This window comes from Ascaphus truei, chromosome 14, assembly GCF_040206685.1.
Source record: "Ascaphus truei isolate aAscTru1 chromosome 14, aAscTru1.hap1, whole genome shotgun sequence".
Taxonomy (NCBI): domain Eukaryota; kingdom Metazoa; phylum Chordata; class Amphibia; order Anura; family Ascaphidae; genus Ascaphus; species Ascaphus truei.
This window is the reverse complement of record NC_134496.1, coordinates 45,615,417-45,639,973: the sequence shown is the minus strand read 5'-3', so window position 1 is coordinate 45,639,973 and position 24,557 is coordinate 45,615,417. Positions and strand designations below refer to the sequence as shown.

Genomic DNA, 24,557 nt, shown 5'->3' with positions numbered 1-24,557 from the left:
GGGTGTTGGTGCGGGGGGGGGTGTTGGTGCGGGGGGGGTGTTGGTGCGGGGGGGGGTGTTGGTGCGGGGGGGGTGTTGGTGCGGGGGGGGTGTTGGTGCGGGGGGGGTGTTGGTGCGGGGGGGGTGTTGGTGCGGGGGGGGGTGTTGGTGCGGGGGGGGTGTTGGTGCGGGGGGGGTGTTGGTGCGGGGGGGGTGTTGGTGCGGGGGGGGTGTTGGTGCGGGGGGGGTGTTGGTGCGGGGGGGGTGATGGTGCTGGGGGGGGTGATGGTGCTGGGGGGGGTGATGGTGCTGGGGGGGGTGATGGTGCTGGGGGGGGGTGATGGTGCTGGGGGGGGGTGATGGTGCTGGGGGGGGTGATGGTGCTGGGGGGGTGATGGTGCTGGGGGGGGGTGATGGTGCTGGGGGGGGGGTGATGGTGCTGGGGGGGGGGGTGATGGTGCTGGGGGGGGGGTGATGGTGCTGGGGGGGTGATGATGGTGCTGGGGGGGGGATGGTGCTGCGGGGGGGGGGGGGATGGTGCTGCGGGGGGGGGGGGGGATGGTGCTGCGGGGGGGGGGTGATGGTGCTGCTGGGGGGGGTGATGGTGCTGCTGGGGGGGGTGATGGTGCTGCTGGGGGGGGTGATGGTGCTGCTGGGGGGGGGGGGTGATGCTGCTGGGGGGGGGTGATGCTGCTGGGGGGGGGGGGGTGATGCTGCTGGGGGGGGGGGGTGATGCTGCTGCGGGGGGGGGGGTGATGGTGCTGCTGGGGGGGGGGGGTGATGGTGCTGCTGGGGGGGGGGGTGATGGTGCTGCTGGGGGGGGGGGGTGATGGTGCTGCTGGGGGATGGGGGTGATGGTGCTGCTGGGGGATGGGGGTGATGGTGCTGCTGGGGGGGGGTGATGGTGCTGCTGGGGGGGGGGTGATGGTGCTGCTGGGGGGGGGGGGTGATGGTGCTGCTGGGGGGGGGGGGGTGATGGTGCTGCTGGGGGGGGGGTGATGGTGCTGCTGGGGGGGGGTGATGGTGCTGCTGGGGGGGGGGTGATGGTGCTGCTGGGGGGGGGTGATGGTGCTGCTGGGGGGGTTGATGGTGCTGCTGGGGGGGGTGATGGTGCTGCTGGGGGGGGGGGTGATGGTGCTGCTGGGGGGGGGGGGTGATGGTGCTGCTGGGGGGGGGTGATGGTGCTGCTGGGGGATGGGGGTGATGCTGCTGGGGGATGGGGGTGATGCTGCTGGGGGATGGGGGTGATGGTGCTGCTGGGGGGGGTGATGGTGCTGCTGGGGGGGGTGATGGTGCTGCTGGGGGGGTTGATGGTGCTGCTGGGGGGGTTGATGGTGCTGCTGGGGGGGGGGGTTGATGGTGCTGCTGGGGGGGGGGGGGGGTTGATGGTGCTGCTGGGGGGGGGGGGGGTGATCATTACCCGCCTGTACACTGCTCCGGCACACAGCCCCGGTCCCTGGCACACAGCGGCCCCCCGCAGGTCGAATCACACGGGCCCGAGATCCGCCACGCCCAGAGCCGAACCACCGGTTAGAGGGGGGAGGGGAGCCGTGGCACACCACGACACCAACACCCCGCACACCGCCGCCGTATACCCAGCCCGCACCGTCACAGCGGCAATACCGCCGGAACCCGCGCCTCTCCTCCCTGCACACCCCCCGGGCACGAGTGGTACGAGCCGCAGGCAGAGCACGGACCGTACCAAGTAATGCGGCGGAGGGGGGAGGGGGCCAGGCTGATACAGCTTCCTCCTGATAATCACCCTGTGCAAGGCAGCAACAGAGCAACCCAACGTGTACCGGGGGGGAAACCAGCACCCTGCTCTCATACATCCAGCACCCTGCTCTCATACATCCAGCACCCTGCTCTCATACAGAGATCCCACACAGAATCCAGCACCCTGCTCTCATACAGAGATCCCACGCAGAATCCAGCACCCTGCTCTCATACAGAGATCCCACACAGAATCCAGCACCCTGCTCCCATACAGAGATCCCAGGAGATCCCACACATAATCCAGAACCCTGCTCCTATACATAGAGATCCCACACCGAATCCAGCACCCTGCTCTCATACAGAGATCCCACACAGAATCCAGCACCCTGCTCTCATACAGAGATCCCACACATTTCCATGCAGATTGTATTCAGGCTACAGATGTGTGTGTAATATATTATTAATCTTGTCTGTAACTGTTACATACATCCATAACATATCTCTAACTGTCCATGAAAGGTCTTTAAATGTTAAATCTCTGTTCATTTAATGTAACCATGTGTTGGCATATGGCTGGGGCCATACAGGGTTGAGCCGAGCCGCGCTGACGCTGAGGCTCGCCTGCTGAAATTGCGCGATATCATGTCCATGCAGGCGAGCCAGCGGGCGCGATCGGAGGCGGGGGGAGACGGAGGGAGGCGGGGCAGTGACGTCGCTTGGCCAATCGCCCGCGACGCACCGACGTCACGGCGCCGTGACGTTGACGCAGCTCTGCGCGAATTGGATGTTTTCCGCCGACAGCGCGCTGAAAAACAGCTTGGCTGTCGGCTGAAAACTCCAGCGCCTCAGCACGCCTGCGGACGCTCGTGTGAGCCCCCTCTCAAGGCATCCTCATTGAGGATGCAGGGGCTCAGCGCGGAGCGTCCGCACGGCTCAGCGCTGCTTGTCCTTCTATGGACCCGGCCTTAGGCTGCTTCCCCGCTAGCGCTGAGCGGGCGGCGCTTACATCTATATAAGTCTCCGCCCATGCACACCTGCGCTCGGATAAAACATTTTTTTATACTTTCCCGCACGCTCAAATACCCGTTATCCACCCCTCCCACCCCCCACGCAGGTACATGCAGAACACCCACCTGGCGCTCATGCTTGGAGCACTCTCAGAGCCAGCGGGGACTCAGCCTAACTCTGTTAACAGGAACAACTTGAAAGACTCATAATGTATTATTTCCTGGTAAAAACACACTGTTTTTTTTTTTAACCATACATACCCTGATTACTGTATACAGTACAGACATTGCTGTGGCCCTTTTCAGACATACACTTTTTATTTTATACAAATATTTTACCAGGAAAAAATACTTTGAGCGTTACATCTTTCTAGTCTTTCCTGGGTACCAAATAAATAAATACATTTTAACATTTATTTATATAGCATGATGACTGAAAAAGAGATCTACAGAAAAGTATTAATGTAATGTATGTAGCCCAATTACAAAAAGTGCACAAATTATTGAAGGAATAGTTGTATATATGCATGTATAAACACATACATATGTATACATAAACATATTTACATATGGCCTGATTACAGAAAAAAAAGTGCACAGAAATCGCCATGTGCATGGTATACACACGTGTCTATATACTGTAGTTAGGTTTGTGTTTATTATTTTACACCCATATAACCCGATATACAGTATTTGTATAGCCACACACACGGATTTCCCACTTGAGAAGGGTTGTGAATGCAAGCATGAAGCTGCAGCCGGGGAGCGGGTTGGGGGAGACACGGTCACACCCCAGGATGTTATACTACAGATAATACACATGCACACACAAAAAGGAGGTCAGCTGAGCTGGTAGAGATTTTCTATGCTACTTACTGACACAGAAACCTTGCATGTCCCAGCCCCAGCGAGCTTCTTCCCTGCTCAGGCCGAGCCCACATGACAGACAGTTGCCATGGGATTCGCAGGCCTGCGTCAGAAAAAGGAAACGTAACCGGTGCACTGCCTACATTGGCCTGCAATGCATGGCTTCAATACAGGGCTCAGCCGTGTGGCGGAACAGCAGCTCTCTATTTAACCCCTACAATGGCCTGCATTGCTTCAATGTGGGACTCGGGAGTCCTGCTGCAGACAGAAATACTGCCCGCAATGCATTACTTTAATCTAAAACCCAGCATCGTGACAGATGGATATATCGCTCCCTGCTAGAATAGCCTGTAATGATAATAGCTGCAGGGTGTGTCTCAGTTGTACATTAGGGATAATAGAACAGAAATGTAGCCAGCTCATTGAGATTGTTTTATTTATAAAAATGTTTTACCAGGAAGTAAATACATTGAGAGTTACCCCTCGTTTCCCAGTGTGGTCTGCATTGCTTTTGCACAAGACTCGGAGGCCTGGAATCGGATAACATACAGTGGATTAAGCGTCAAATTGTGTCAGAAAGAAAATTCACGCACATACATAGTGTACAGGGGGAAAAAGGGGCCCCTTTCATTTTTCATCATATCTTATGTATTTCTCCCTCATTCCCCATGAAAAGGGGCACAATTGTAGGTCTGTTATGTAGATTGACACTATATAAGAAGGACAATGTAAACAAAATCAACTGATGGTAACTAAATTGATGTCACTGTATTATGTCAAATAACCAGATACACTGCGGGAGGTGCGTGCTCATTAAACGAGAAGTAGAAGGTTTTTCCTTCATAGCTCGTAAATATGTTAAACTGTTGTAATCCAATCTGAAGTGTGTGTGTGTGTGTGTGTGTGTGTGTGTCTGTCTGTCTGTCTGTGTGTGTCTGTGTGTGTGTGTGTCTGTCTGTCTGTGTGTCTGTCTGTCTGTCTGTGTGTCTGTCTGTCTGTGTCTGTCTGTCTGTGTGTGTCTGTCTGTGTGTGTCTGTCTGTGTGTGTCTGTCTGTGTGTGTCTGTCTGTGTGTGTCTGTCTGTGTGTGTCTGTCTGTGTGTGTCTGTCTGTGTGTGTCTGTCTGTGTGTGTCTGTCTGTGTGTGTCTGTCTGTGTGTGTCTGTCTGTGTGTGTCTGTCTGTGTGTGTCTGTCTGTGTGTGTCTGTCTGTGTGTGTCTGTCTGTGTGTGTCTGTGTGTCTGTCTGTGTGTCTGTCTGTGTGTGTGTCTGTGTGTCTGTCTGTGTGTCTGTCTGTGTGTGTGTCTGTGTGTGTGTGTGTCTGTCTGTGTGTGTGTCTGTCTGTGTGTGTGTCTGTCTGTGTGTGTGTCTGTCTGTGTGTGTGTCTGTCTGTGTGTGTGTCTGTCTGTGTGTGTGTCTGTCTGTGTGTGTGTCTGTCTGTGTGTGTGTCTGTCTGTGTGTGTGTCTGTCTGTGTGTGTGTCTGTCTGTGTGTGTGTCTGTCTGTGTGTGTGTCTGTCTGTGTGTGTGTCTGTCTGTGTGTGTGTCTGTCTGTGTGTGTGTCTGTCTGTGTGTGTGGTCTGTCTGTGTGTGTGTCTGTCTGTGTGTGTGTCTGTGTGTGTGTCTGTCTGTGTGTGTGTGTCTGTCTGTGTGTGTGTGTCTGTGTGTGTGTAAAATGTATACAACAAAAGACAGAAAAGCCCAAAGCTACAGACAATATGACAATACACAGTGAAATATCTATATATCTATTGAAAAAGGGTAATTTAGTTGAACTCTTTGGCCAAAGCGTCATAAGTACTTTACTCACTGAGCCGCTCCTTCTCACATTAGGAACTCAAAAGCAGTAATGCTGATTACAGCCCTTTTTTTCTCCTTTTCTTATTTGTATATCTAAAGCATGTGACCATGTATAATTCTACATCCTTACCCAAGCTGGCAATTGTTTTGAGCTCCTGTTATAAAGCTGTAAAAATCCTGGTTGTGTGCCTAACGAAATGGCCACCGTCTAACTCTGTGCTGCGGTCTGGGAAATGCTGCAGCTGATATATAACATTATATTACTAAGTGTAACACATTATTGTTACAGTTTTCAGAGTAATACAGGCTGCTGTTTGGAACACAGCAACACATCTGCTTCTGATACTTTGTTGCCAAAGGGCAGAGCTCACAAAAAAAGGTGCGTGTCAGAGTCTGAGCCTATTTCAAAAGAGGAAGTGCATATCACTTTCTAAATAGTTGCTGTAGCAACCAAGGATGATCAGTACATTAAAAAAAACAACCCCCGTTAAAAATGGCATTAGGAGTTGGTGGAAAAAAAGCAGACTGTATTATACAATACTAGAGAACGGATGTATTAAAATAATATATTAGAAAGAAACAAATATTTAAGGCGCAAATAAGTAATTTTTGACCCAATGCAGTGCAGATGATGCTTTCTGCAAGCTGAAGTCCTCCTTGAAATGAAACAATGAGAAGAAAAAGCATAATACAATTTAATATGCAGTTACAGAGCAGGGAAAAGTAGGAAATGCACTCACATTTTCCAAGTCTGTTTAGCGCAATAAGTGTGTTAAGGGCACACACACAAGGGCACACACACTAGCATACACCACGCTGCTGATCTGCCTCCAATGTCTCTCTCCACTTCTCGTGTCGGCAAAGGTCTTGCTGGTGTGGGAACCTCCATGTCTGCTCACGCACCACGGTACGGTGTCCCAGTGGAGTCAATATGGCTGGCAGGTCTGTACAGTGTCCTCCGAGTGGCAAAACAAACCTACGCGTTTCACCTTTGTCAGAATGTTGGCTTCCTCATGGGTCCCAACATCATCTGTGATAATGAACCTGCTAGTTATCTCAACTCTGTTCTTTCTTGTGGCCTCATGGAAATGTTACTCGCTCTCCTATATAAATTTCACGTTTTGCTGCTTTAAAAATAGGAACACAGAGTTATTGCTGGTGTGGGAACCTCCGTGTCTGCTCACGCACCAGTGGAGTCAAGATGGCTGGCAGGTCTGTACAGTGTCCCCCGAGTGGCAAAAAAAAACCTACGCGTTTCGCCTTTGTCAGAATGTCGGCTTCCTCAGGGGTCCTAACATCATTTGTGATAATGAACCTGCTAGTTATCTCAACTCTGTTCTTTCTTGTGGCCTCATGGAAATGTTACTCGCTCTCATATATAAATTTCACGTTTTGCTGCTTTAAAAATAGGAACACAAAGAGTTATTGTGGTGTCTCCTTGGTTGTCAGGGATTTTTTAACCTTGTAGTGTACACAATTGTAAAGGTAAGAGAAGTGTTTTCAAATTCCTTTTGTTTGGGTGGCAGAAGGAAATAATGTGACTTGATATATGTCTCGAGGAACTAGCACTGAAATTTAAAGGGAGTTATACAAATTCATGGACAGTGTCTACGCTAATAGCTTTATTTCATATAGCGCTTTTCTCCCAATGGGACTCAAAGCGCGTCAGAAATATAGTATAGTGCGCAGCACATAGGAATGTTACATACACAGTCCCTGCCCAGATGAGCTTACAATCAAGTGTCAAATTTACTATTAGGATGGGGCTAAGGCGGCAAAAATTTCCGCCCCATATAAATTCTGCCGCGTTCTCTGGCCTATTGAACCTAATGGGAAGGTACTTGCTTGTGTCGACAGTCTCCTTTTTGCCGCCCTCCTGCTACTTTGGAATCTCAGTGTCAAATGACGTTGCGGACGCCCCAAACGTCGTCATTGTTATGGTAAGGCGCCACATCACGTTGGGGGCGTCTGCGTCATTTGACGCCGCGATTCCAAAAAGGAGCAGGAGGGCGGCACCAAGGAGGCGGCCGACACAGGCAAGTGTCCAGGGGCGGCAGATTTTTAAATCCGCCCACTGCTTACAATCTATGATTTTGGTGCCTGAGGCACAGGGAGATAAAAGGGATTTGTCCCAAGATCACAAGGAGCCGACACCGGGAATTGAACCAGGTTCCCGATTCAATCTCAGTGTCGTAGTAAACAGAGTCAGTGTCTTTACTCACAGAGATGCTCCTGCAACCCCAAAACATACATAAAGGTGTTAGGATTATTTTATGGACAGTCTCGCCTTTAACCGAGATACATTAAAGGGGCAGTCCTGCATATAACAGAAGGGCAATGAGATTTTTAATAGGTTAAATGTTAGGTGACTTACACATTTAAAAAAAATATATTATATTATTATATTTGCATGTCATTTCCCAGAATCCCTTGCTGCAGTGGAAGTGCTGTGCGATAATGGCGAAAGGCAGGGTTGCAGACCTGTCTAAGACATGCAAATGAGCATACAGTAATATTTCCATTTGAAATATAGATATATAGATATATATAATTTATTAAAAAAAAAAAAAAAAACAACAATCTTTATCCAAGGTCTTTTGGTGGAAAGACTGTTTGTCAGTCTTCAACGCCGCAGATACGTTATCTTTACTGTTTTCTTTTTAAAGTAATGATGAAGCCATCATTATTCAAATAAACACAAGTAGCTGTTATGTTTGAATCCAGTCAGTGCTCAAGCAGAGGAGATTAAATGAAATCACAAGATGGGGGAAAAAAAAAGAGAGCTTATGAAATCTTTCAAAGGCGCCAATAACACAGATAAATTGTTTAAAAATATATATATATTGTTTTTCTGACCTGCTACATTGAACTGTCCCTTTAACTCCACACTGCCCACGAGAGTCCCCGGCAGCAGTTACCAGGCTGTGACTGGAGTGCTGCCACACCCCAGGCTAGGAAGTGATTGCCTTAAGCAATTGTTTGGTGAAATAGCAGCGAGTGATGAATACTGCGCGCCACAGGAGGAGATCGCCGTTGCTGCACAGCCAGCACACCACAAAGGATGTGTAAATGCCATTAATGTACCACTTTTTTTTTCCTCTTCCATTTCTCAACATTTCTGATTGCATTCTGCTGTTTAATACCCAATATTTTAACATTCTTTGTTGCCATTAAATTTGTTTTAAACCATACATTAATCATCCAAAATGTCAGGAGAGTGCAGTGTTGCAGAATAAAGCCCGGCCTGTTTCTGTCCATTTTATATTGCCAAGAGCACGTTGTCAGCCATCTCCAGGTACAGAAAGGTGATAACAAGCTCACTTGAAGTTTGCTGGGAATCAAATGATCCCTCTTTTGTTTGAGCTGAGCAAACCATCAAGCTTAGTGAACTACCTGATATACACACAACATATATGTACATTATATTGATAAAAAGGAGGATTAAAATACTCTTTGGGAGTACCTCTTCCACTTTTACAGTGCATTGTATTGCCCCATGGACTGTTATTCTATGAGAGTTCGGATATAATATATACACGCACACTTTTTGGGCCCTGCCCTCTCTAGCAGTGCACCAATTGTATCTAGTGACTGCCTGGTCACATGATCTTCCCCACAGAACTTTGCATCTTTGGTCCTCTTCTGCAGCACGGACAGCCATTTAGTGAACCCCGAGCCGAATCTTTATCGATCGGCAGCTTGGCTAATTACTTATTGTGTGGATTGTATTGATTCACATATTAAAAAGAGGGGGGGGGGGGGGAGAAATGGCAGCTTGGACTGCCGATTTAAAAAAACGCATTAAAATGGCATAGTTAAAAATAAAAAATAAATAAATACAGTAAGTATTATGCAATATGTCAGGACTGATTTATTAAAAATAAAAATAAGATTTCGCATGTTTTGCCGCTTTAATGCATTTTTCGCTTTCTATGCTGTGATAGAGATAGATATAGATATAGCTATATATAGATATAGATATATAACTATTCTTAGTATCTAATAATTAACACCATAGGAAGTGTGATGTCACCGCACCCTGGATTAGTGTGGATCTTGCAAGTGAGCACACCATACAGCAGCAGCTGTTAACAGGGCGAGGCTGTTCATTATCAATATATAAAGGGGGACATATTTCTACTGGGGGATTGAAAACGCCAGCTTCACAAAAAACAAAAGCTACGACTTAATGACAGAGCAACCTGGTAAATTAACTATGCTAACAAGAATTGAACAAATAACTCTATGCAGAAGGAACAAAAAGGTTACATGCAGATATATATATATATATATTTTTTTTCTGCATATAACCGTTTTGTTTATATATATATATATATATATATATATATATATATATATATATATATATATATATATTCTAAGGAAATTGGGAAGTCAAACCATTATCAGTGTCCCTAATACAATGAGTTAAAGCAGCAATACAGGTTTCATTTATTGTCTTTATTATTTCAGGATTGAAGTAGGGGGTCTCTGGAGCTGAACTGTGTTAATTTCAGCTCCGGGAACCCCCTGCTTCCAGAGATACTTAACTCCGCAGGAGGTGCCGGTATCTCTGTAGCCAGGGAACTGTGTGCCTAACATAATATCGGCATTTAAATATCCCGTGGGCAATAGGAAGCCGTGATGTCATCCGGGTATGGCTTCCTATTGGACCGCGTGTCCCGGACATTGAAACTGCGCAGAGATTGCGGCACTGCTACAGAGTTAAGTATCTCTGGGACAAGGTGTTCCCTGGAGCTGAAATTAATACAGTTCTGCGCCGGAGACTCCCCGCTTCAATAGTGTAATAAAAAAAAATTAAAGCTTATTTTTAAGCAGATATAATTGAGAATCCACTAATTTATTTTAGTCACATTTTTCTAGTGTGCTGTAAAGATGATGTAATTGCCTTTTTAAAATCGTTTTAATATTGGTTAGCGGGATTTGGTCTCCACAATTAGGCCGCGGCCCCGCTGGTGCCGACTGCGCTCGTGCTTGAGAGGTGACGTCACCAGCTCTCCAAGCATGAGCGCCAGGTGTCCTTGCTATTCCGCAAGCATGCAGGGGGGGGGGGGAGGGGGCGATGCGGGCAAGTTGGGAGCGCTGGAAAGTTATATTTCTTGGTTTACTCAAGCGCCAAGCTTGAGTGAGTGTGCGTGCACGAGCGCACAACGGGTGAGCGGGGACTTGCCCATATACATTTATGTAACTAAAAGCGGCAAGCACCGCACGCTCAGCCCCAGCCTTAGTGACAAACGCGCCTTAAAGCGCCGTCCAAGCTGCCGTTTTTTTTACATTTATTTCCCTTTAATATGTGCATTAATACAATCCATAAGCAATTAGTTAAGTTGCTGATCGATCGGCGAAGTTTCCGCTCAGGGGTTCACTAAATGGCTGTCTGTGCAGCAGAAGAGCACCAAAGATGCAAAGTTCTGTGGGGAAGATCATGTGACCAGGCAGTCACTAGATACAATTGGTGCACTGCTAGAGAGTGAGCAGGGCTCAAAAAAGGGGTGTGCCAGAGCCTGTTTCAGAGGCGGAAGGGGATGTGACCTTGTAGATGGTTGCTATAGAAACAAAAAAATGCCTGTTACATTATAATACATTAAAAATGTCAGGTTTTTTTTTCAATGCTACAAGTATTTTCTCATAGTACAAAACTGTAAAAAAAAAAAAAAAGAAACAAAAATGTAGGTTACTGCAGCTTTAAATCTTTATTTAGGCTTTGTATAGCTCAGATACATTACACTTCAACAGATGTATCAATACATCTCTAATGTTTCAAATAGATCTCAAGAATACAAAAAGGTATAAAAACTCAAGAGATTTTTGTTAAGATTAAAAATGTTTCAAATGTTTGGTGGATTGTCATCCCCGAAAGGATAAACCTTTCTAATTGTACTGGAGATATTATGGCCAAAGCAATAAAATTCATTGCACCATTGGCAGCAAATGGGTTAACCATTTCTCTATCCAGGGACAGTTTGTCATTTTTATTAAAAAAATATCCGCTGCAAAAAATCGTGGAAAAGCAGGATTACCGTGATCAAATTGTATTATTTATTTTAGAGCCTGTTAAATTCCAGTGCCGCTTCTAGCACTCTGCAGCTTTAAACAGTCAAATAATTGTACAATGACATCACACACCACTGTCTCCCATTGGACTGTCTTCTAGTGATGTCACAAATGACATATTCAGTGCTGAAGTAGCAATCACAGCAGACCTCGGACAAGTAACAGGCATGTTCTTATAGAACTCCGAACATAACAAGCTTGAAGAGGTTCACACAGGGTGAGCCGGGCGAGATCAGAATGTGAAGTGACAGAGAAAAAAGCGGTTCTCTTTGAACTGGGCAGTGTGTGTGTGTGTGTGTGTGTGTGTGTCGCGTTGACAAACGCAAGTGCCCAATGACTCAATTCACTACTAAAACAATTCTAGATCGTCGCTCCAACGGAGACCTAAAATCTAAATAGTAGCAGAGAGCAGAGGTCACCGTGTTTGTGAAACAGAAATTAAGACATCAATACTTTTCATTCCATATGATGTAAAGCCGCCTTCCCTTTGCTGGAAAAGAGTTCAGCTCCATTCAAATGGATTGGACTACAATCATCCCCTTCGCGGGGAACACGGTGTATTGAATAGGTAGGTGTGGGGGTCAGCGAGAGGACGAGGAAGAGGAGGAGGGAAGGCGAGGCAGGGCAGGTGTCAGTAAGCGAGGAGGATGGGGGGGGGGGGTCAGGGAGAGAGTAGGAGGAGCAGGTGTCAGTGAGTAAGGAGGATGGGGGGGGCGGGTGTCAGTGAGCGAGATGAATGGGGGGCAGTGAGATAGGAGTGCCGGGAGTGGCACAATGTGCTGCTCCTCTGGTAGTTCCACAGAACAGACACAAAAGTTGATGGCCCTGATGGCAGGGGTGGAGGCGTGGGGCTCCTCCTCTCTCTGCTGTTACCGAACCCTTCCTATTCCTCCCTCTCTTGCTTTTCCCTCCTTTGAGGCTCACACTGTCCAGATCTTCTCTCCTCTCCCTGTCAACAGGGCAGTCATTTATCGCCCACCTACCTGTACTCATCCCTCTTCTGCCTTTCTCTCTCACTTTGAATCCTGGCTCTCTTTCTTTCTCTCCTCAAACTCCCCTGTTCTTCTCCTTGGGGACTTCAACTGCCACATTGATGACCCCTCTCTCCCTTGGGCTTCCCGCTTTCTCTCTCTAACCTCTTCATTTGACCTTCAACAGTGGACTGCAGCCTGCACCCACAAGGATGGCCACTACCTAGACCTGGTTTTCATTTTATATAAAAATAAAAATAAAATCTTCTCTGATTTCTCCATTTCCCCCATTTCTCTCTCTGGCCATCACCTCATCTCATTTTCTCTCTCTCGCTTCTCCCCCTCGTTTCTGGAGATACCTGCGCTCTATTAACCTACCAGCCTTTGATTCCACTTTACGTTCCTCCCTCTCCTCTCTCAGCCCTGTTCCAGACCCCGACAACCTGGTCAGGAACTACAACTCTGCCTTATCCTCCTCTCTTGATCTAGATGCCCCGCTTTCTCTCTGCTGTCCTCGCCCTTCTAACCCCAGACCCTGGCTAAATTCCCACATGCACATGCTGCACTCCTCAGACTTGTTCCTCTGAACGCCTCTGGAGGAAATCTCACACTCACGCAGACTTCCTTCACTACAAATTTATGCTATCCTGTTTCAACTCTGCCCTCTCTCAGGCTAAACAACCCTACTTTTCTTCACTAATCAACACGCACAAGTCTAACCCACGCCAACTCTTCTCTGTCTTTGACTCTACTCAGAATACCCTCAGCTGCCTCTTCTTCCTCCATCTCACCTTAGGACTTTGCTGACTATTTTAAGAAAAAGGTGGAATCCATACGTCAGAACATCCCCTCTTTTTCCTCCTCCCATCCTACACCGCTTCCCAACTCTCCTCCTGCCTTCCTTGACTCTTTTTCCACTGTCTCGGAGGAGGATGTATCACTGCTGATCTCCTCTTCTCCCTCTACCACTTGCCCCCATTCCCTCCCATCTCCTAAAACCTCTTGCTCCTACTATAATCCCTACACTCAGAGATATTTTACTTCTCCTTCTTCTCTGGTATCTTTCCCTCCTCCATCAAAACATGCAACAGTTATACCATTACTCAAAAACAGCAAGCTTGACCCTACCTGTCTTTCTAACTATCGACCTTTCTCCCTCCTGCCTTTTACCTCTAAACTCCTTGAACGTCTTGTATTCTCTCGCCTGCTCCATTTTCTCAACACCTATTCTCTCTTAGACCCACTACAATCTGGCTTCCGCACTGCTCACTCAACTGAAACAGCCCAAACTAAAATAAATAATGGACCTCCATGCTGCCAAAGACAGAGGTCATTACACTCTGCTCATACTACTCAACTTCTCTGCAGCATTTGATACCGTGGACCACCCTCTTCACATTCTCCATACTGTTGGGATTCGCAACAAAGCTCTATCCTGGATCTCCTCTTACCTCTCCCATCATACTTTGTGTCTCTTCTGCTAACACCTCCTCCATCGATCTCTCTGTGGGGGTACCCCAGGGCTCTGTCCTGGGACTTCTCCTCTTTTCTCTGTACACACTCTCTGTAGGTGACCTAATCACATCTCTTGGGTTTAAATATCACCTCTATGCAGACGACACACAAATTTACTTTTCAACCCCTGACCTTACACCTGCTGTACAGACCAAAGTTTCTGAATGTCTCTCTACGATATCACCCTGGATGGCCCTCGGCCGACTTAAACTTAACATGGCAAAAACAGGGTTCCTCATACTTCCTCCCAAACCTGGCCCTACTACCTCCTTTCACATTACTGTTGGAAGTACCATCATTCACCCAGTAGCCCAAGACGCTGCCTGGGGGGTCACACTCTACTCCTCTCTCATATTCAAAAAGTATATAAAACCTGTCGCCTTTTCCTCCGCAATATTACAAAGATATGCCCTTTCCTCTGTTGTTCGACTGCTAAAACTCTGACACAGGCCCTCATTCTCTCCCGTCTTGATTACTGTATCCTCCTGCTGTCCGGCCTTCCTGCCTCTCACCTATCTCGCCCACAATCTATCCTAAACGCTGCTGCCAGAATCACTCTATATTTCCCAAATCTGTCTCAGCGTCTCCCCTGCTGAAATCACTCTCCTGGCTTCCTATCAAATCCCGCATCTCGCACTCAATTCTCCTCCTCACTTTTAAAGCTTCATACTCTTCTGCCCCTCCTTACATCTCAGCCCTAATTTCTCGCTATGCACCATCCCGACTATTGCGTTCTGCTCAAGGATGTGTTCTCTCTACCCCCTTTATATCAAAAGCCCTCTCCCGCCTTAAACCTCTCTCACTGACTGCCCCACACCCCTGGAATGCCCTTCCCATCAATACCCGACTAGCACCCCCTCTATCCACCTTAAGACACACTTGCTTAAAGAAGCATATGAGTAGCACCATGGCTAATACTATACACATGATACATAAAGCTTGGCCCCCTGCAGACGCACTTACCAGAACGCCCTCCTACTGTCTCTGTACATTCTTCCTACCTACCAATTAGATTGCAAGCTCTTCGGAGCAGGGACTCCTCTTCCTAAATGTTACTTTGTCTGAAGCACTTATTCCCATGATCTGTTATATGTATTTGTTATTTATATGGATTGTCACGTGTATTACTGTACATGTACATTAATGGTGATATATAAAGACAGACATACAATACTGTAGCTTAATTTGCATCTACATGCCAGTGTTAACAATTTTGCCACAAACTAGATCAAGCGCAAATCGTAAAAGACCCTCTAAGGCTGTGCTTAGTGCCGGCGACGGCGCGGCAAAACAAATGCATTGCCGCCGTCGCGACGCAGCGACGGATTGGTCGCGATCGCTGGAAGTCACCTCTATGTGATTTTCCAGCGACCGTCACGTCGCCGGCGCTATAAGCGCAGCCTAAGGCAGCAGCGCTCAACACCAGTCTTCAAGTAACGGTCATATAAATTTAGCATAGGTTGAACTTGGACGTATGTCGTCTTTCAACCGCATCTACTATACAACTATGACCCCCCAACAGGTAAGGTTTTATGGATATCTCAACGTCTGTCTTTGACTGAGCCATCTGTGCTGAAGCTGGGATATCCTTAAAACCCGTCCTGTTGGGGAGGAGGGGGTGTCTTGAGCACCACTGCTCTAAAACACACACATACACACCTTTTAAAGCAGCATGCATTGGCTTAAGGGTTTAACCATGTAATGTGGTCTTGAGACAAAAGGTGGCACTGTGTGCTCATTTGCATGTCATTTCCCAGAATACCTTGCTGCAGTGGTAGCACTGTACGCTAGGAGATAATGGTGAAAAGCAGAGTTGCAGACCTGTCCAAGACATGTGAATGTGCTCACAAGTAATATTTTTATATGCTATACGGTGGAGGGTTTTTAGTCACCTTTTCACCCACCATAACGTTAATAATAATAATAATAATAATAATAATAATAATAATAATAATAATATATATATATATATATATATATATATATATATATATATATTTAGTGTGGTCTGGGGTTAGAGCTTGCTGGGATTGCGTTCATTTTAATTTTCAACTGATATCAGTTGTTTGGAGGCCCGTCCTCCCAGGGTTTAAGCTCACCCCACCCCACTTTTTAAGTAGCAGGTTTTTCATATACCTACAGTATGCAGGACAGATCCACGGAGACCGTCTCCCTCCACTGCAGAGGTAAATGAGAATTTTCACAGGTAGTGTTAGGACCTGCATAGTGGTCATGCCGTGACGTGGCTGCATAGTGGTCATGCCGTGACGTGGCTGCATAGTGGTCATGCCGTGACGTGGCTGCATAGTGGTCATGCCGTGACGTGGCTGCATACTGGTCATGCCGTGACGTGGCTGCATACTGGTCATGCCGTGACGTGGCTGCATACCGGTCATGCCGTGACGTGGCTGCATACCGGTCATGCCGTGACGTGGCTGCATACCGGTCATGCCGTGACGTGGCTGCATACCGGTCATGCCGTGACGTGGCTGCATACTGGTCATGCCGTGACGTGGCTGCATACTGGTCATGCCGTGACGTGGCTGCATACCGGTCATGCCGTGACGTGGCTGCAGGCTTATAACGCTTTGGCCAAAGGGTTTACCTAAATGAACCTCGCTCACGAGAACACAAAGGCTGGGGCCATGGCACCGCGAACCAGCGCCATGACATCACTGGCACACCCCTAGACATGCCCACGGACGGCGCGCGCACCATGGCCAAAAACCGCACCCACTTCAAGCGGGCCGCGCACGCCACCGCACGGGCGAAGGCACTATGGACCTGGCCTAACATTGAAGTATTTAACTATGTATTTTGTCACGTTGGGTATCTTTATCTTTTGTTGTATACATTTGGCCACGCTCAGTAGCACTCCATTTGTCACAAATATATATGATGTGGTGTGTTCTGGGGTTAGAGCTTGCTGGGAGTGTGTGTGTGTGTGTGTGTGTGTGTGTGTGTGTGTGTGTGTGTGTGTGTGTGTACACACTTACAACCCCAACCTCCATCTATCAGTTTACCGGACATGGCTACTAGCCCTCAAGGTCTTAATATCAGGAGTGCGGACATTTTGAAACACACTTTGATACTGTATGTATTTTAAAAAAGGCACCAATCTCCTACATTTACCCAATTAAATATGTAATTGTCATTAAGTCGCCTTGGTCCAAGAGGGGCGTGTAAAATAAAATAAAAAAAAAATAAAAAAAAAAAAAGAGAGAGAAGGGGATATCCACACAATATCCTACGTGGTTTTTTTTTAATGTTTTAAAGTGCTGCTTGGATTGCCATTTTTATGAGTTTTAATATACTGAGCATCCTTTGAATTCTACAGCAGGTTTTAGCCACATCCCCCAGCAGAGCAAGATCTTTGCAACCCTTTCCTGTTTGGGATAATTTGTTGCCAATGTCCCCAGCAGTTTGAGCTGCAAACTTAAAGCTGCAGTTCAGTCTTTTTTTTATTTATTTTTTTACTTCAATAGTTTTGTGTGTGCAATCTCTAATTACCTAAAGAACTGCATAGCTGCCGGTCAATTCGTTCTCCGTGTATTGATAGGTCGAAATTTGGTGACGGGATCTGTTTATATTCTGCTTGTCTGTCAGTGGAAGCTCATGAATATTCATGAGCACTCCTGCACTGACATGTGCTAGAAAGAGGGCAGGGCTGACAAAGGGGTGTGCCAGGGCTTGTGACAGGACATGAAGGGGCAGTGCCTTAGCAAATGGCTGTTAAAATAGAATACAAGAAAATTGGTCGTTTAAAAGTTGTTTTTTTTAAAACAGAAAATGCTAAAAGTATTTTTTTTTTACTACAGAACTGATTTATTAAAAAAAACACACATGCAGGATATTGACTGAACTGCAGCTTTAATAGATACCGTTACCTTAGTAATATAAGAATACACTAAAGCTAGTGAGTTACACCGGAATGACTGACTGACTGAAATGGAAAGGCGGCCATTATGTTAGGCACACAATCAGTATTTTTTTTTTACAGATTTATAACAGGAGAACCAAACGATTGCCAGCTTAGGTAAGAATGTAGAATACGCTATACATATAAAAAGAAGAAAAAAGGGGTAGTATTGCAGTTTTAAATGCATGTTTCAGTCCTTGTGATGCAAAAACTAATCTGGACTATTAAGATTTTGCTGCATCATGTAATAGCTGCTCTCAATGGGCCCCCACGTCCCAAACTCCCTGTGTAACCTGCACAGCCGCATGAAAGGCTTTTTGTTTGGCTATCAAAGTCGATGTCCCCTGGAGACACCTGCAGCTTCTCTCCATCCCACTTCCTTTGACATCCACGAGGAGCTGCATTTGAAGACGTCCCCGTACCAGCCACATGAAAAAACGATGACATTATGCTCCCTAAGGCGACATCGACGTCAGCAGCAACAAAGCAGCATTGTAAAAAAAAAAAAAAAAGGGGTTTCTCTTGCTTGGAAAATGGAGGAGTTTGCTGGAAATAACGATGTGAGATTGCCACACGTCTCGTTGCAAGTAGACAACTGAATTAATTTACAGGCTTTGTATTTATCAGACTTGTTTAATTCAGGGGCGGTCACCTCCAATCTTCAAGGGCCACCAACAGGTCAGGTTTTCAGGATATCCCTGCTACAGCACGGGTGGTCCAATCAGTGGCTCAGTTGTTGACTGAGCCACCTGTGCTGAAGCAGGGATATCCTGAAAACCTGACCAGTTGGTGGGACACGAGTTGGCCACCCCTGTGTTAAAATGATAAAATGGAAAGGAACATGAAGTTATTTTTTCATGTGCAAGGCAGTTCACCTTCCCCAGCACCGCGTGCTTCTCCTGACCTTAGATGAGGCTGCAGACCTGGAGTGCACCCAGGGTCCCATCATAGGGACATCAACAGAGAGAAGAACAAAAAAAAAAAAAAGCCCAACCTGGAAATAAGATAGAACCTCAAGTGTTCAGTTTCTAAATTAAGCCTCAGCACAGGCTAAAAATAGCTGCACAGCCTGGAGAAGCTATCCAGCCTGAATTTAAATGGCCTGCTTCTCCCCTGACAGATAGCACTAACTGTACATTCTGCAGCAAGCCCTGCACTGCAAGAGCTCGCACACGTCTCATATTGTGCCTTTCTTGCAGAGAAAAAAGGGAGTGCGGGGTTTATTTTATTTTTATTTGCAGCTGGGCTGCTAGCTCCAAGACATACAGGTCTCTCTTTCTCCATTTCTAAAGCTCCTTTATCAGCAGCTCACACAAAGGGGGGGGGGGGGGGGGGGGAGGGGGGGAATGTATTTCAACCCAGGGTACAGGGATCTGTGGCGTTTTTATCATTCCATCGCTTTCCAGGAGTTAAAGCGGCAGTCCTACCCATTTCCATTGTTTGCCACGTTATTTCAGGGCAGGGGTGGCCAACTCCAGTCCGCAAGAGCCACCAACAGGTCAGGTTTTAAAGGGTATCCCTGCTTCGGCACAGGTAGCTCAATTAATGGCTCGGTCAAAAACTGAGCCACTTGTGCTTAAGCAGGGACATCAGGAAAACCTGACCTGTTGGTGGTGGCCCTTGAGGACAGGCGTTGCGCGCGCCCTCCCCCTCCCCACCCCCCTGCCCTAGGGGGTTTGGAGAGGGTCATCCAGATCTGAACTGCAGAATTCTCGGCTCCCCGGACCTTACCGGGCGGTCAGAAAACACCCCAACTACAACACAAATACGGACGCTGGGGTCACCCGATAGAAAGTCGCAACGTCCCGTTCGTCAAAGCCATAAGCCGCTGACCGCTCTGGCATCTAAAAAGGTTAAAGCAGCAGTTTGTCGGCGCTTTTTTATTACCGGGATGGAAACCAGCGGGTCACAGCAGCTAAACCCTGATAATCTCCGCTCCGGGAACCCCTGGAGAGATTTGGTGAAGGTAGCTAGTGTTGGTACTTTCTGGTATTTAAATGCCCCTCGATACAATACTTCTACACATCTAATATTTTAAGAGGCCTCAATGACCCAGTATGAAACCATTAAACATACAGTATCAGCGCCATTAGTTCAGTTTGGCTGTAGGCGTGGCAGTCACTTTAATCACATGGCTGTAGGTGACGCAGTGTATAGGCGACAGAATGAAAATACACCTAAACCTTACAGTCTCCGTATAACTAGGGGTACTTTACAGGAACAAATCCTCCCTAAGTCTCCTGGTCAGAAAGCGTATTGCACAGCAGATGCTAATGCCAATTATTGACTATGGAGACATAGTATATGGCTCGGCTCCTCAAACCCACCTTAGCAAACTTGACACCCTCTACAATTCAATTTGTCGTTTTGTTCTCCAATGCAACTACAACACACATCACTGCGAAATGCTCAAAGAACTAGATTGGTCATCACTAGAGTCTAGGCGCAAAGTTCACCTTTCCTGTCTCACCCTCAAATACTTTCTGGGCAAGCTACCCAGCTACCTGAACAAGCTCCTCACCCCTACCACATGCAGTACCTATCACCTGAGATCAGACTCCAAAAGACTATTCATGGTCCCAAGACGCAACAAAGTATCCGGACGTTCCTCCTTCTCCTTCCGTGCACCCCAAAACTGGAACAACCTACCAGAGACTCTCACATCCACCACCAGCTTAAGTTCTTTCAAATCTAAGGCTGTCTCACACTTTAATCTGGTCTGTAACTGTTTCATACGCTCATAATATATATTTTCTTTAACTGTATATTGTATATACTGTATAATGTATATTTTCTTTAACTTTCTTTAACTGTATTATTTTGCTTTACTCTGTGCCCAGGACATACTTGAAAACGAGAGGTAACTCTCAATGTATTACTTCCTGGTAAAATATTTTATAAATAAATAAATAAATAAATAAATAAATAAATAAATATGGGACGAGACGCACACAAAAGGTTAAGGGCAATTTGTATCATATTTGAGGTCATTTCACACACTGCCCCTTCCAGAGAGCGAAATCCGCTTTACATGCAAAGGAAACCATTGGAAATGCAGCACAGTCATTTCAAACCTACGTCGGCCCATAGTCAACAAGGCGCGATGAGCGTTAGCGCGGGAGTTAGGGCATGCGAAAGCTTAGCACGGTTTAGTGAATCTGGGCCATTGTGCCAGGTTTTGCTTCTACTATTATGGAGACAATTTATCCAAGCCAATCTATTGAACTCAGACCAAGCATAGGAAAGCCCATCATGCACCTCGCAAATTATATGGACATCAATCGCTGTCTTTTTAAAAGGCCCCCCATATAATGTATTCCATGCTACCGAAAAGATTCATGAAATGTATGGGTTTGCGGGCCCATCAACAGGTCTTCAGGGTATCCCTGCTTCAGCACAGGTGGCTCAGTCAATGACTGAGCCACCTGTGCTGAAGCAGGGATATCCTTAACCTGACCTGTTGGTGGCCCTTGAGGCCTGGAGTTGGCTACTCCTGCTGTAGGTGATAATATGTGTAAAGAGGGAATGAGACATGTCCGGCTTTACCAGAGCAGAAGCGGGCGGGGGATGGGAAACACAGGATTAGAGCTTTATAATAAAGGAAGCATGTGGAGATTTACAGGAAATAGGAAAAAACCCTTTGCAGGGTCACTGAGGCCGGAAGAGAGATTTAAAGAGAGTGGCAGGGAGGTCAAGAGATCCAGGAGATAGAGGCATACAGACATACAGAGGTGTGTTTCCATACAAAGGTTCAGCCTTTTGGGTTGCTAGGCAACAGCGAGGGGGACGAAAGACAGCAAGGAAAGGGGGAGAAAGATGGATGACAAGGAGGAGAAAATGGAGAGCAGTGTGCACATGGGGGAGGAGGGAGTGCAAAGAGAGGGGAGGAGAGAGTGCAAAGAGAGGGGAGGAGAGAGTGCAAAGAGAGGGGAGGAGAGAGTGCAAAGAGAGGGGAGGAGAGAGTGCAAAGAGAGGGGAGGAGAGAGTGCAAAGAGAGGGGAGGAGAGAGTGCAAAGAGAGGGGAGGAGAGAGTGCAAAGAGAGGGGAGGAGAGAGTGCAAAGAGAGGGGAGGAGAGAGTGCCAAGAGAGGGGAGGAGAGAGTGCAAAGAGGAGCGGGGCATGATGGAGGAGAGAGTAAGGCAGGGAGGGGACAAGAGACAGCAAGGCATTACAGGGAGGAGTGAAAACAAAGAGTAAAGTTTCATGAATAACGTTTAAGATCTGCGTGTTACGCCGGGTACAGCTATTTTATGTAGATTTGGAGTGCCATCTTTTCCATTTTAAAGCTTGGTTTTAATTACACAATCTTGCGGGTTCACCTTGTCCATGCATAATTTGTTCACATTGAATGGACAAATTAAACCTATGCTGGTGAGGATGTATTTTAACATAAGGCTGCGGTCCCAGTCATGTCTGTGACACGCGCGCCCGGCAGGGGGGGGCGGCACGTGCACAGCGCTAACCGCGATCTGCGGTGTCCAGGAGAAGAGGGAGCTTGCGACGGGAGGGGGCGTGGTCGGGGCTTTGCAGGGGCGTGGCATCACGTCACGCATCAGGTTCGCCCTCATTGGGTGAACCGCTGGTGGGGGCGTGGCCACGCCTCCGTCGCAAGGTTTAAACTCAATTTCATTGTTTAAAAAAATCTTGCAGTACGGCGCGGCTGCACCTTCAGCGTGAAGGTGCGTACTGGGCCCTTCCCCATTGAGGGGCGGTGCTTACACGCACAGCGGACGCCGAGCCATGCGCTGTGGCAGTGAATGCAGCCTAAGGCTGCGGCCCCGCTACCTGCGCTACACGTGCAGCCGAGTCCCCTGGTCTTCTGAGAGCTGCAGGGGGAAAGACAGGGGGGGCGTGACTGGGGTGCGGCTGTGAGGTCACCCGGCAGGTTCGCCCTCATTGGCTGAAACGCCGGGGGGCGTGGCCTAGCGCTCCGTCACGACTCCTGCTCTCAATTTTCTTGAGGGCAGGAGTTTCTGTCGGCGCAGCGCGGTGGCCCCCCCTCGCAGCGGGCCCGGCCCCATTGTGGGGCGGCTCTTGTCCCTGCAGCGTCCGCCACAGCGGGCGCAGCTGTAGCCATCGGGGACCTGGCCTTAGGCAGAGTCTTGTCACAGTGCGGCATTCGCAAGACATCGTGCTAAGTAGAACAGGTATATTTAGGTATAAAATTACTTTATACTATACTAAAAGTACTATAAAAATCCTCATAAATAGGATTGAAGTGCTTCGTCTGATAGATATAGGTGTAGAGAGTTTTATTGCACTCAACGCAGAATATCTCCATGGGATTCAATGGCGGTGATGACGCAGAATATCGCATCCAGAACGTGCAACAATAACCCCTGCTACATCCGTAGCGAATATGGGTTTCTCTTTTTAAAATAAATAAATTATTCCCTCCCCCCCAATTACAAAATTGAAGCAGGGGGTCTTCGGGAACTGTGTTAATTTCAGCTCTGGGGACCCCCTGCTTCCAGAGATACTTAGCTCCTTAGGGGGTACCAGTATCTCTGCAGTCTCAGACGCACTATTAGAGAGGGTCGGGGTTCCTTACAATGCATCTGATCTCAGACGCACTATTAGAGAGGGTCGGGGTTCCTTACAATGCATCTGATCTCAGACGCACTATTAGAGACTGTTGGGGTTCCTTACAATGCATCTTATATTACATAGTTACATAGTAGATAAGGTTGAAAAAAGACATACGTCCATCAAGTTCAACCTATGCTAAAATTTAGACAACAGATACTTTATCCTATATCTATACTTATTTATTGATCCAGAGGAAGGCAAACAAAAAACCCCATTAATTGCTCCTCTTTTCTCATAACAAATGACATCCACAATCCATACCCATGACCTCATCTATAGTTAAGGGATGTCCCGTTATTCCATGTTAAAGGAGGTCTCACAATTACAGCATTACTAAAGAATTGAAGAACAAATAGATGTGAACAAAGTCCTTGGTCTGATTTAATAAAAAAAATACAATTTTTTTTTAAGTGTTATGTCAATTATTATCAAATGAGTTGCTGAGTTCTTACCATTGGCTTAGTATAATGTCATTGTATGTATGTATTTATATAGCGCTAGCCATGTACATAGCGCATCACAGCAGTAATACACGTGACATAATAATAATAATAATAATAATAAAACACAGAATGGGAATAAGCTCTTCAGACAAAAAGTAACATAAGGAAAAGGAGTCCCTGCCCCGAAGAGCTTACAATCTAAGCATAATCTTAATTTAACACCGACACTGTCTTTATATCTTTGCACTATACCCTTATGTAGTAGCACTAAGGATATGTTCCAGATGTGTACACTACATCAAATACGTTTCATATTATGCAATTGTGTTGACATAGATTAGCCGGTTATATCCTGTTAAACCCAAGTATTTGGATGTCTTTTATTTCCCAGGTACACACCCAATGTTCGGGGTGTCCCTGGAGGCGCTGCATGTAACCAAATTAAATATGCCTGGCATTGACAGGCTTGAAGCCGTCTCACCGTTTCTAGCCCATGTTAAATAAATTCGATCCTAGTGGCAACGAATGTTTAATTATAGCAAAAATGACATGCTCACGACAGTGATTATTTTCGCTATTGTACAACGCGACGTCATCTCTTGCAACGTTAAGCTCACGTTTGTTTATACCAAGGGTAGCCAACTCCAGTCTTTGACTAAGCCACCTGTGCTGAAGCAGGGAT

At 47.0% G+C, this 24,557-nt stretch overlaps 1 protein-coding gene across 4 annotated transcripts in view; it reads right to left on the bottom strand.

The window, feature by feature from the left end:
* The window catches only part of GNB4 (G protein subunit beta 4), a 45,983-nt gene that overhangs the window by 20,563 nt on the left and 863 nt on the right, over positions 1-24,557 (bottom strand). Inside the window, exon 1 of one of the 4 annotated variants that reach the window (XM_075570731.1) lies at positions 3,579-3,721. The exons of 1 other annotated variant lie outside the window; for it this stretch is intronic. The gene's annotated coding sequence lies outside the window, so the exon portion shown is untranslated. Of the gene's footprint in view, positions 1-1,399; positions 1,642-3,578; positions 3,722-24,557 lie in introns of those variants that run through there. 2 more of the 4 variants (XM_075570730.1, XM_075570732.1) reach the window with 2 other exon arrangements.